The following is a 12155-nucleotide window of genomic DNA, read 5'->3' on the forward strand; positions in this document are numbered from 1 at the left end:
CTCCGTAAAAAAACGGATCCAACGGATGACCATCCGTCAAGATCCGCCGATAATGCAAGTCAATGGGAAAAAAAACGGATCCGCCAAGAAAAACGGTAGATCCGTTTTTTTTGCAAAACGGCGGATTTTGACTGATGGAGACAAACGGATGTGTGAAAGAGGCCTTAGCCTGAGCAAGACGCTGGGACCGATGTCTCTGCTGAGCAGGAACCTCTGCAGCTGAAGAAGAATAGGAGACCGCAGAGGACATGGCTCGAGATTACCCCTATGCAGTGGCTGGAGCTTGATGCCTAACAGACCTCTTGCTCAAATCAAAATTTTGTGTTAAAAGTATTTTTATCTGTATTAACAAAAAAATAAAAGTAATCTTGCAATTCTTACACTGGCCACTAGGTTTTTTAGACTGTAACTTCCTGTTTCAAAAAAATCCACATGTACATTAGCCACAATGGTCAAACTCTGAGCCCATCTTTTGTATTGAAACATCTAATGAGTGTGTGAAAAAGTCATTGTGAATGAAGGGGGAGCGAGGTCGTCTATGATATCACCTATTGTGATTGGTGGATTTGGTGTTATTAGAGGTGTACCTGTCATTGTAATCCTGCCTCTGACAATAAGGAAATTGCTGAAAACTCTTTCTGAAAGGACAGAAAATATGGGTCTAAAAAAGCCCCAGTGGCCTCAGTGTGAAAATTGCAGGGTTCATAATTTGGCTTTTGTAATGAAGACTGATGTGGAAAGAAAACATTGCCAAAGCAAAAAAATACATGTAATACAACAACTTAAATTACACAATAGGCCATTTTCTGGTAATAACTAGGGATGAGCGAATGTGCTCGGTGATACTCAGTTATCAGTCGAGTATACCTGTCCGACCAAACCAGCATACTCCCTAATTCCGCTGCGACTTTCAACTATTGGATCTCAAAGCTGGACACCTGGCATGAGCTGTCCCTCTATGCCTTGGAGGTGTTGTGCTGCCCTGCTGCAAGCGTCTTGTCTGAATGTGTATTTAGTGTCATGGGGTGCGTCATAACACATAGGCACTTTTACCTGTCAACAGAGAATGCAGACAGGCTCATTCTCATAAAAATGAACAAAGCCTGGATTAGCTCAGAATTTTCCAAACCACAAGATGACAGCAGCACATAAAGTGTTTGTAATATTCAATATTTTAATGAGGTTCACCAGTTGTTGCCTTTCAGGGGTCTATGGATGACCCTCATCATATTTTCTGTCTGGCTTTAGGCTAAGTGTACACGTACCGGAACTCTCGCGGAAATTACCGCGAGAATTCCGGAATTCCAGTCCGCGGGAAAATCGCATTTTAAATTCCCGCGATTTTCCCGCGGAAAAACTAGCATTTTGCAAGCGTATTTAGCTTGCAAAATGCTAGCGTTCTCCAAGCGATCTGTAGCATCGCTGGGAGAACTGATTGACAGATTGGTCACACTCATCAAGCATAGTGTTTGACGAGTGTGACCAACTTTTTACTACTGAGGATGCCTATGCAGCATCAGTAGTAAAAGATAAAATGTAAAAAAAAATAAAAAATGGTGTTATTCTCACCCTCCGATGTCCCGCGCATCCGTTCCCAGTAATCCTTTGCGAAAATGCCCGCGATGACGTCCGTTCTCGCGGGATCGCGATGTCTCGCGGTAATTTGCGATGACGTCGCGCGAATGACCGCGAGACTTCGCGATCCCGCGAGAACGGACGTCATCGCGAGCATTTTCGCAAAGGACTACTGGGACCGGAGCGTGGAGAGAGGCGGGAAGGCTGCGCGGGACGTCGGAGGGTGAGAATAACAATATTTTTTATTTTTAAATTCTACTTTTACAGGGATATGGTACCCAAAGCCCGGAGGACAGTCTCCTCTCCTCCGGACCGTGGGTACCATCCGCAAATGTTCTGCTTACTTTCCGCATGGTGTACACAGCCACATGCGGGAAGTAAGCGGAACAATGCATTCCTATGGGTGCGGGATCGCCGCGATTCCGCAAAATTAATGAGCATGCTGCGGTTTTTACCGCGAAGCGATTCCGCCGCGGTAAAAACTGCAGCATTAGCACAGCATTGCGGAATCCCATAGGAATGCATGGGATGCTTATTTTTCGCGTTTTCGCGGCAAAATCGCGCGGTTAAAACAGCCGCGGAAACGCGAAAAAAACGCCACGTGTGAACTCAGCCTTACAGGTTCTGCAAAAACCTTTATGACTATAAATACATCAATTACACTTTCAAAATATTTTCGTTATAAATTTTGTTATGGATTCAATGACTCATCTGTACAGTTTAACATGATTATTCTTGCATTACAGTGGTATGTAAACCTTACAAAAAGTGTAGAAAAATAGTTCAGGATTAGATTACTCATCCATATTACGTGCTTTCTGTCCCATTTTGGTGGTATATGACAGTACGAAAAAGTGTACAAATTTTGCAGGGATACGTTTCTCAGCCATACAGTGTTACATGTTCTTGAGTACATTTTGTTGGTATATTACTCTCCAAAAACTTTTTCAAAAATGTATCGTTATTATATTGATCACATATAGACTATTCCTTGGCCTGGAATACATTTACTTGGTATATAACCCTCAAAATACTTGTTCAAAATGTATCATTATTATATTGCTCATCCATAAGGTATTACATCTTCTTGGGTACAGTTTGTGGCTATATAAGCCTTAAAAACGTGTTCAAAATGTATCGGTATCATATTACTCACAGAGTATTACATCTTCTTGATTACATTTAGTTGCTATATAAGACTCAAAAAACTAGTTCAAAATTTTATCGGTATTATATTGCTCATCCATACACTTATCCGTGGTCTGGAGGACATTTAGTCAAGAACCTTGAGTTAATCTATATTATATTACTCATCCCTAGATTATTACATCTTCTTGGGTACATTTAGTTTCTAGACTTTTCCATGGTCTGGAATACATTTCGTTGGTATATAACCCTTAAAAGTGCATAGCCTTTATGAGTCTAGAAGTACCAATACATGACAATGTCAACAGAATGTGTATGTGTTCAAGGCTGCCACTAGTAATTTCGGGGCCCCATACTGGCAAAATATATGGGGCCCCCCCTTGAAACTCTGCCCGGGCTCCACCCCCCAGTTCCGCCTCCACCATGCAAAGCTTCCAAAATTCCACCGCCCTTTCTTGGAAAAACGGCTGAGCTGCAGGTGGAGACAGTCAACATGCTGGTACTGTGCAGCACAGTCTGTGCTGGCTAAAAGGATAGGACAACAGCTGAGCTGCAGATGGAGACAGTCAACATGCTGGTACTGTGCAGCAACATCTGTGCTAGCTAAAAGGATAGGACAACAGCTGAGCTGCAGGTGGAGACAGTCAACATGCTGGTACTGTGCAGCAGCATCTGTGCTGGCTAAAGGGATAGGACAACAGCTGAGCTGCAGGTGGAGACAGTCAACATGCTGGTACTGTGCAGCAGCATCTGTGCTGGCTAAAAGGATAGGACAACAGCTGAGCTGCAGGTGGAGACAGTCAGCATGCTGGTACTGTGCAGCACAGTCTGTGCTGGCTAAAAGGATAGGACAACAGCTGAGCTGCAGATGGAGACAGTCAACATGCTGGTACTGTGCAGCAGCATCTTTGCTGGCTAAAAGGATAGGACAACGGCTGAGCTGCAGGTGGAGACAGTCAGCATGCTGGTACTGTGCAGCACAGTCTGTGCTGGCTAAAAGGATAGGACAACAGCTGAGCTGCAGATGGAGATAGTCAACATGCTGGTACTGTGCAGCACAGTCTGTGCTGGCTAAACGGATAGGATAATGGCTGAGCTGCAGGTGGAGACAGTCAGCATGTTGGCACTGTGCAGCACACTCTGTGAAGGCTAAAAGGATAGGACAACAGCTGAGCTGCAGGTGGAGACAGTCAGCATGCTGCCACTGTGCATCACAGTCTGTGCTGGCTAAATGGATAGGACAATGGCTGAGCTGCAGGTGGAGAAAGTCTGGCCAGCATGGCCTATACAGAGTGGGCTCTGCAGCTGCTACCTGACAAACACAGCTCTGCTACATGCCTGTCCCATTATGGAGAGGGCTCTGCAGCTGCTACCTGACACACACAGCTCTGCTACATGCCTGGCCTGGCCTATACAGAGATGGCTCTGCAGCTGCTACCTGACACACAGCTCTGCTACAAGCCTGGCCTATACAAAGAGGGCTCTGCAGCTGCTACTGACAAACACAGCTCTGCTACATGCCTATAACATTATGGAGAGGGCTCTGCAGCTGCTACCTGACACACATAGCTCTGCTACATGCCTGGCCTGACCTATAGAGAGGGCTCTGCAGCTGCTGCCTGACAAACACAGCTCTGCTACATGCCTGTCCCATTAAGGAAAGGGCTCTGCAGCTGCTACCTGACACCCACAACTCTACTACATGCCTGGCCTATACAGAGAGGGCTCTGCAGCTGCTACCTGACAAACACAAGCCTGCTACATGCCTGTCCCATTAAGGAAAGGGCTCTGCAGCTGCTACCTGACACCCACAACTCTACTACATGCCTGGCCTATACAGAGAGGGCTCTGCAGCTGCTACCTGACAAACACAAGCCTGCTACATGCCTGTCCCATTATGGAGAGAGCTCTGCAATGGAGAGGGCTCTGCAGCTGCTACCTGACAAACACAACTCTGCTACATGCCTGGCCTGGCCTATACAGAGAGGGCTCTGCAGCTGCTACCTGACAAACACAGCTCTACTACATGCCTGTCCCATTATGGAGAGGGCTCTGCAGCTGCCACATGACACACACAACTCTGCTACATGCCTGGCCTGGTCTATAGAGAGAGAGCTCTGCAGCTGCTACCTGACAAACACAGCTCTGCTATATGCCTGTCCCATTACGGAGGGAGCTCTGCAGCTGCTCCTGACACACACAACTCTGCTACATGCCTGGCCTATACAGAGAGGGCTCTGCAGCTGCTACCTGACAAACACAGCTCTACTATATGCCTGTCCCATTATGGAGAGGGCTCTGCAGCTGCTATCTGACACACACAACTCTGCTACATGCCTGTCCCATTATGGAGAGGGCTCTGCAGCTGCTACCTGACACACACAACTCTGCTACATGCCTGGCCTGGTCTATACAGAGAGGGCTCTGCAGCTGCTACCTGACAAACACAGCTCTGCTACATGCCTGTCCCATTATGGAGAGGGCTCTGCAGCTGCTACCTGACACACACAACTCTGCTACATGCCTGGCCTGGCCTATACAGAGAGGGCTCTGCAGCTGCTACCTGACAAACACAGCTCTGCTACATGCCTGTCCCATTATGGAGAGGGCTCTACAGCTGTTACCTGACACACACAACCCTGCTACATGCCAGCGTGGCCTATACAGAGAGGGCTCTGCAGCTGCTACCTGACAAACACAGCTCTACTACATGCCTGTCCCATTATGGAGAGGGCTCTGCAGCTGCTACCTGACACACACAGCTCTGCTTCATGCCTGTCCCATTATGGAGAGGGCTCTGCAGCTGCTACCTGACACACACAGCTCTGCTACATGCCTGGCAGGCATTTAGCAGTGCTGTGTGTGTCAGTAGCAGCTGCAGAACCCTCACCTGTGTCTGCACCAGGCATGTAGGACTCAGTCAACATGCGGCATGCCGATGGACGCTGGAGATTTGTCCCCCACAGCCCCACTCCAGCCCCATCCATCATGAACCTGGGCCCACACACACCACCGGAGACGTCAGAGAGAGAGAGACAGACTGAGACACAGACAAACTACTTACCCTGCCACTGCCTCATGGCTCTGCCTGCCGTTGGTCTGCGCCTCGCCGTCCACCATCTTCTGCAAGTCCAACTGCTCCCACAGCCTCCCAGTCCCACATGGTGGTACACTGCAGCTCCTCTGCTCTGGGAATGAGGAAGTGGAGCAGACGCAGAGCAGTGTGTGACGTCAGGTGAGGGCGGCGCTGTGGCTGACCTGGACCATTGTGAAGGGGGGAGATTGCGGTGCTGGCTGGACTATGGTGCGGGGGGGGGGGCCCGCCCGGGTGGCCCTGGCGGGCGCTGGGTTTTGATTATAAATAAAGCTGGAGAAGCCTGAACAAAATTTAGGGGGGCCCTAGCGCGGACCAGGCTGCCAGTGTGCTCAGGCCCACCTGGTCACTGGGCCCCATACACATCTAAGGGCTGTCATGCCCTGATGGCGGCCCTGTATGTGTTAGGCGTCGGGTTGCTGCAGCTGCACAGCAGGAATCCAGAGCCATACATCCAGCGGTCTCCCATTCCTTTCCAACCGCTCAGGGGCCTGTACAGCAATCTCGGCGATCCAGGCGCCCTGCTCTGACCGGCTCTCTGAGTCTGGATGTTGCTGCCACCTCTGGACCAGCAATGGTAGTGCAACCTGCTTTGCAGGTAACCACTCCAGAGGTTAAGTCCTCTCGCCGCGCTACTGGGCATGCCCACGAGGCGATCTCCCAGTGGAGATCGGGGGTCACGTGCTCAGGTCCTTCTCCTGATCTGATTGGCCCATTTCAGAGGTCTGGAAGGTCCTGGAAGCGCATGGCTATAAAAGGCCCGCATGGCCATGCGCTAGTATAGACTATACTTGCTATGTGTGAATGGTGACGGATGTATGATTCTGGTGACTGACTCATTTGAAACCCCTTCCCTCTGATATTATGCATGTGGATAGGGAATTAGGGATATAGTTAGTGCCAGTCAGTGGCAAGCCATACGCCACAGTGCATACCGCACCGCTACACTAGCGTCCGATAGTGTGATGCCTCATGGCTCTGTCGTACAGCGGCAGTAGTTACCGCCGCGCTGCAGTTACCAGCACTTACTGGCATACGCGGTAGCGACGCCGCACGCACGGTAGGTCTAGCCGGACACCGACCTCTGCCTTGGGCCGTGTCCTGTGACCGTATACCGTGTGTGCACGCCAGCTGAGACCTGTGAAGCTAACAGGCTCGGCGTTTATGCTTTATTTGTACTATAGCGCCTCTGTGAGTTTAACAGAGTCCGCTCTGCGCACCTCGGGTGAGGTTTAACCCGAGCGCAGTATACCGCCATATAGCTAGTCTGCCATTACTCAGCAGCGGTTGTTACACCTACTGCACGGTGGACCCCGGGCAGCGAACGCACTACCTATTATTTATATTTAGTGCGTTCCGCCGTCCCTAACAGTATGAGGCCCGCCTTTATGTCTCATAGGCCGGGGTCAGACTTGTGAGAAACTCACATGAGTCTCGCATCTCAACACCCTGAACTGCTGCCGGCACTCGGGACCGAAGCATTCAGCTGAAAAGAAATACATGCAGCTGCACACTCCGGTCCTGAGTGCCGGCGGCAGTGCCGGGTGTCCAGGTGCAAGACTTGTGCCAGTCCTCGCAAGTCCCTGGCCATACAGGGTGTATCTGAGTCCCTTATTTTGGCAGTTCTAGCTTCCTTCATAAATTCAACTGAAATTTCCTATTTTTAAATTTAAAAAAGTCAATTTTGGTTTACTAAAATTATAATTTTTTTTTACATACTTTTTAAATTTAGCATTTTATACAAGTCATTATACATCAAAAATGTTTCTTAAATTTTTTTTTTCCTGTAAAATACAATTTCTCGTGGGTTTGGAACGTTTTATTGTCAGTCCTTAAAGTGGAGTAAAAGTGTGACACCATTGTTCTCAGCAGTGATCTGGGGGGGTCAGAGATGCTTCCAGTCATCTTCCCCAGGCTGTTCTCTTTCCATTCAGTACTTTTTCCATCTGTGTGAACATATTCCTCTTTGTAGGGTCTGCCGGAAAAAAGCTTGTCTTTCCCATTGACTCCCATTATACTCGTTACTCGAAATGAGCTTGTATTAGGAATCGCTTGGTTCGAGCACCGAACACTCGGGCATTTGACGCTCGCTCATACCTAGTGATAACCTTATTGAAAATCGGATTTCTTTTTTGCCTGCTTAGCGGCAGCGTGAGGTCTCTATTGTTTGCTGCTTCCCTCTATCTAGCATGGGTCACCCCACTGTCTGGGACCACGTGTGGCCCAATTATTCTTCTTTACTGTGGGAACAGAGTATACAGGGAACATTTTTGGAGAACAATGTCAATTTTGGCAACTCCCACTCCATATTGAGCCATATTCTGATAAACCAAACCCTATCAAAACTGAAGTGTCCCAATGCTACATGTACATGAGACTTTAAGGAAAAAAACCCTCAAATGTCCTCCGTCCAAAAGTAATCTTTGATTTACAGATTTAAACAGTAAGGTATAAAAATTTTCTGCGGCGTCATTTTTCCATCTGGAACTCGTATGTTTTACACGATTTGTAACATTTCATGAGATATTTTTAAATGTTTTTTTGGGGGGGAAAAAAGTCCCATATAAATGTAGTCTGAGCAAAAGTTATGTGTAATGTGTGACTCCAAGCAGTCAGGACACAGAGGAGGCAGAGAAGGGGTTACAGAGGGATTAGTCAGTTTCAGTTTCGTTTTTTATGAATTGAATCTCTGCAGATGGAGAGGAGTATAAAACCCCAAATACAGCTCAGATGTTCAGTCTCTGGGAAGACACCGAGCTCGTCACACCGGTAAGTGCCTGCACCTCCCTACAACATCCCAGGACATGACACATCGGGGAGCACATAGGGACAGCAAATGTTATATCTCAGGTTTCAACCTGTCATTATATCAGTAAGTGCAGCCTTTTTTTCTCAGTGATTTTAACTTTTGACATCAGTTACATTTGCACCCAACTTTCCCCTGCCCTTCCACACTCTGGTCACAAGCCAATGTCTAATATTTATTGATAGCTGCTCAGGAGAGCTGAGCTAGTCTGACAAAATTTGGTTAATCAGATTTGCTTGAATTTGGCAGGAAAATTCAATTCACATCCTATTTATTTTACAAGCATCACCTGTCTCCTGTTTTCTCCATGGCTTCCTCCCTCATCCTCCCCACCCACCACTCTCCAGCCCTCCCTCTTCACCCCTCCCCTCCCCATGGCTTGCTTCCTCCCTCAGATCCCCACCCCTCCCCATGGCTTCCTCCCTCAGATCCCCACCCCTCCCCTCCCCATGGCTTGCTTCCTCCCTCAGATCCCCACCCCTCCCCATGGCTTCCTACCTCAGATCCCCACCCCTCCTCATGGCTTGCTTCCTCCCTCAGATCCCCACCCCTCCTCATGGCTTGCTTCCTCCCTCAGATCCCCACCCCTCCCCATGGCTTCCTACCTCAGATACCCACCCCTCCTCATGGCTTGCTTCCTCCCTCAGATCCCCACCCCTCCCCATGGCTTCCTCCCTCAGATCCCCACCCCTCCTCATGGCTTGCTTCCTACCTCAGATCCCCACCCACCCCTCTCCATGGCTTCCTACCTCAGATCCCCACCCACCCCTCCCCATGACTTCCTCCTTCAGATCCCCACCCACCCCTCCCCATGACTTGCTTCCTCCCTCAGATCCTCCCCACCCACCCCTCCCCTCCCTCTCCACCACTACCTTCCCCATGGCTTGCTTCCGCCCTCAGATCCCCTCCCCTCCCCATGGCTTGCTTCCTCCCTCAGATCCCCACCCATCCCCATGGCTTCCTACCTCAGATCCCCACCCCTCCCCATGGCTTCCTACCTCAGATCCCCACCCCTCCCCATGGCTTCCTCCCTCAGATCCTCCCCACCCACCCCTCTTTACCACTCCCCTCCCTCTCCACCACTACCTTCCCCATGGCTTGCTTCCGCCTTCAGATCCCCACCAGGTCCTCCCAATGGTTCACCTCCTCCCTCAGCCTCTCACCCAGTACTCCAAAGGCTCGCTTCCTCCCTCAGCTCCCCACTATGTCCTTCTCATTGTTCCTTTCCTCCCTCAACTCCCCACAAGACCTCCCCATGGCTTGATTCATCTCTTTGCTCCCTGCCTGCTCCTCATGGTTTGCTTCTCTCAGCCCCCTACCATGTCCTCCCTATCGTTTACTTCCTCCTTCATCTCCCCACAAAAGTTCTCCCCTTGGTTTGCTTCTATCCTCAGATACCAACTAGGCCCTCCCACGGCTCGCTTCTCCCTAAAACCTGTACCAAATCCTTCCCAAGGCTCGCTTTCTCCCTCAGCTCCCCATCATGTTCTTCTCATGGCTCTCATCCATCCTCGGCTTCTCACAAGTTCCTCCCCTTTGCTGTCTTACTTCCTCAGAGCCTCAACTGGTCCTCCCCATGTCTTTCATCCTCCCTCTGCCCTTCACCTACTGTAGTATTCCTGATATCTTGCTTTCTCCTGCAGATCCCCACCAGGTCCTCCCCATGGCTCACTTCCTTTTCAGTCTTTCATCCAGTACTCCCAAAGGCTTGCTTCGTTTCTCAGCTCTCCACTAAGTGATGTTCTCTCCTCCATCACTGCTTTCAACTGTATCGGCATCTATGAATGCGCAAGGGGGGGGGCGGGCCTCTCTTGCTCTCAGGCCCCATAGCTGCCACGTGGTGTGCCGCTATTAGCAGCAGGCCACTGGCTGGGGGCCCCTGGAGGAGAGAGGGCCCTAGACAGCTGCCTGGTCTGCCTGCCCCTAGTGCCAGCCCTGGCTTACTTCCTCTTTCAGCTCCCCACCTCATCATGGCTCGCTTTCTCCATCAGTTTCCCACTATGTCCTTCCCAAGGCTCACTTCCATCCTCTGGCTTTTGATTTTCATCTTCCGTCTTCATTCTTCAGCGCTTCTGGGTGAGATCTACGTCCGGCCTATGGCTCTGAACAGCTCATTTACATATTAAGAAAAATGTGGATTTCCCTGTACTCTGACATCCGAACACAGATATCAAGGTTACATTTTATCCAACTTCCTATAACCTGCATGCCCATATAGAGGGATGACGAGGGTTGATCCTACTGACAGATTCCCTTTAAGGATGAAGCCAATTACTTGTTTGTATTTTCGTCTTTTCCTCCCATTCTTCCAGGAACCATAACATTTGTTTTTTTATTATCTGTTACTTCTCCAGAGCCATAAAAAAGGCTTGTTTTTTTTGCAGGACAAATTGAAGTTTTTAATGACACCGTTAATTTCACCATGTGCATTAACTGGAAAATGGGCAAAAAAACAAGTGTGGTGAGGTTGCAAAAAAAATGGTGTTTCTTAGGGTTTATGGCATTTATTGTGCTGTAAAAATGACCTGATAATAGAATCATACCAGGTCTGTACAATTACAGCGATACCATATACAGTGGGGAAAAAAAGTATTTAGTCAGTCAGCAATAGTGCAAGTTCCACCACTTAAAAAGATGAGAGGCGTCTGTAATTTACATCATAGGTAGACCTCAACTATGGGAGACAAACTGAGAAAAAAAAATCCAGAAAATCACATTGTCTGTTTTTTTTTCATTTTATTTCCATATTATGGTGGAAAATAAGTATTTGGTCAGAAACAAGCAATCAAGATTTCTGGCTCTCACAGACCTGTAACTTCTTCTTTAAGAGTCTCCTCTTTCCTCCACTCATTACCTGTAGTAATGGCACCTGTTTAAACTTGTTATCAGTATAAAAAGACACCTGTGCACACCCTCAAACAGTCTGACTCCAAACTCCACTATGGTGAAGACCAAAGAGCTGTCAAAGGACACCAGAAACAAAATTGTAGCCCTGCACCAGGCTGGGAAGACTGAATCTGCAATAGCCAACCAGCTTGGAGTGAAGAAATCAACTGTGGGAGCAATAATTAGAAAATGGAAGACATACAAGACCACTGATAATCTCCCTCGATCTGGTGCTCCACGCAAAATCCCACCCCGTGGGGTCAGAATGATCACAAGAACGGTGAGCAAAAATCCCAGAACCACGCGGGGGGACCTAGTGAATGAACTGCAGAGAGCTGGGACCAATGTAACAAGGCCTACCATATGTAACACACTACGCCACCATGGACTCAGATCCTGCAGTGCCAGACGTGTCCCACTGCTTAAGCCTGTACATGTCCGGGCCCGTCTGAAGTTTGCTAGAGAGCATTTGGATGATCCAGAGGAGTTTTGGGAGAATGTCCTATGGTCTGATGAAACCAAACTGGAACTGTTTGGTAGAAACACAACTTGTCGTGTTTGGAGGAAAAAGAATACTGAGTTGCTTCCATCAAACACCATACCTACTGTAAAGCATGGTGCTGGAAACATCATGCTTTGGGACTGTTT

The 12155-nt window shown here is 48.7% G+C and overlaps 2 protein-coding genes across 4 annotated transcripts in view; one reads left to right on the plus strand and one right to left on the minus strand.

Annotated features, from left to right (window-relative positions):
• Nucleotides 1-5899, minus strand: part of LOC141097495 (interferon-induced GTP-binding protein Mx-like) — a 271547-nt gene extending 265648 nt beyond the window's left edge. The window contains exon 1 of the mRNA XM_073584715.1: nt 5786-5899. The gene's annotated coding sequence lies outside the window, so the exon portion shown is untranslated. The remainder of the gene's footprint in view (nt 1-5785) is intronic.
• Nucleotides 5900-8497: 2598 nt separating this feature from the next.
• LOC141097497 (interferon-induced GTP-binding protein Mx2-like) overlaps nt 8498-12155 on the plus strand; it is a 44981-nt gene continuing 41323 nt past the window's right edge. The window contains exon 1 of one of the 3 annotated variants that reach the window (XM_073584720.1): nt 8498-8584. The gene's annotated coding sequence lies outside the window, so the exon portion shown is untranslated. The remainder of the gene's footprint in view (nt 8585-12155) is intronic. The other 2 variants (XM_073584717.1, XM_073584718.1) reach the window with 2 other exon arrangements.

Source organism: Dendrobates tinctorius, unplaced genomic scaffold, assembly GCF_039654945.1.
Source record: "Dendrobates tinctorius isolate UK_male_01 unplaced genomic scaffold, ASM3965494v1 ptg000084l, whole genome shotgun sequence".
NCBI lineage: Eukaryota > Metazoa > Chordata > Amphibia > Anura > Dendrobatidae > Dendrobates > Dendrobates tinctorius.